Genomic DNA, 1,710 nt, shown 5'->3' on the forward strand with positions numbered 1-1,710 from the left:
AGAGATTGTCAACTTTATGTAGGGTCAAAAGATCGATAGATCATTATTTTACTAGTTATCTGTATTTCAGGAAAGAATTTTAAAAAACTATACACAAAAATAGAAAAAAAATAAAACTAGACCTTTATTATGTTGAGATATATTCCTCTAAATTTATTTTGTGGAGAGTTTTATCATGAATAGATGTTTTGTCAAATTTCATCAAATCCTTTTTTTTTTGTATCTATTGAAATGGTCATATGGTTTGCTATTTCTTCTCTTGTTAATGTGATATATCATATAGATGGAGTTGTGAATACTAACCCCCTTGTATCCTTGGAGTAATACTCACTTGATCATTATGAATGATGTTTTTGATATACTGTTGAATTCAGGTTGCTAGTATTTTGCTCAGAATTTTTGCATCCATGTTCATTAAAGACATTGGCCTTTTTTTGGTCAGCAGTTTTCTTTTTCTGTCAAGTCTTTGGTTTTGGTATCAGGGTAATGGTAGCTTCATATAATGAATTTAGAAGATTTCCTTTCTCTTCTATTTTCTTGGAATAGTTTGACAATAATAAATTAACTATTCTTTAAATGTTTGGCAAAATACACCTGAAAAGCCATCTGGTCCTGGACTTCTGTGGAAGTGGTCGTTTTGTGGTTGATGTTGTTGTTTTAATTACTGATTCAAATTTTATTGCTAGTAATTGGTTTATTCAATTTTCTGTGTCTTCTTGATTTACTTTTGGAAGACTATATATTTCTAGAAATGTATTAATTTTCCTAGGTTTCCAGTTTGTTGGTGTATAATTTGTATAATGATCCTTTGTATTTCTGTACTCTTATTTGGATGTTATAATTATTTTTCAGTATTGGATGCCAAATTATAACAGTTTGAACAGTGGAAGGCTCTATTGGCTTACCCTTTGTCCTTCCAAAATTATCTTTTTCTTTGTATATATTTTTATTGGAGTTTGATTTGCCACCAAATAGTATAACACCCAGTGTGCATCCTGTCAAGTGTCGAAATATTCTTAGAGATTTTTTAGTTAGTTTTTTTTTTTTTTTTGCAATAAGCATATAATCCAGATGTACTTTGCTTTTTTTTTTAAATTTTTATTTATTTATGATAGTCACAGAGAGAGAGAGAGAGAGAGGCAGAGACATAGGCAGAGGGAGAAGCAGGCTCCATGCACCGGGAGCCCGACGTGGGATTCGATCCCGGGTCTCCAGGATCGCGCCCTGGGCCAAAGGCAAGTGCCAAACCACTGCGCCACCCAGGGATCCCTACTTTGCTTTTTCTTACATCACAACATGTAATGAGCTACTTTCTAACAATAGAAGTTTCTTTTAGAGGAAAATATTATTTCAGATCAAATCTTAGTGAGAGGGATATATAATAGATTTCTTTAATAAGCATTTATTGAGCATATATGATACAATAGGGTTTTTTTTTCATGCAAGGTACAACTAAATAAAATCTCTTTACTTTTGATTTCATATTAAAGTGGAGCTCAAGGGGCACCTGGTGGCTCAGTTGGTTAAGCATATGCCTTTGGCTCAGGTCATGACCCCAAGGTCCTGGGATTAGGTCCTACATCGGGCTCTCTGCTCAGTGGGGAATCTGCCTCTCCCTCTCCCTCTGCCTGTTGTTTCCCCTGTTTATACTCTCTCTGTCAAATAAATAAATAAAATATTAAAAAAATAAAAAAGAAGTGCATTTCAAGT

This window comes from Vulpes lagopus, chromosome 13 (genome assembly GCF_018345385.1).
Source record: "Vulpes lagopus strain Blue_001 chromosome 13, ASM1834538v1, whole genome shotgun sequence".
NCBI lineage: Eukaryota > Metazoa > Chordata > Mammalia > Carnivora > Canidae > Vulpes > Vulpes lagopus.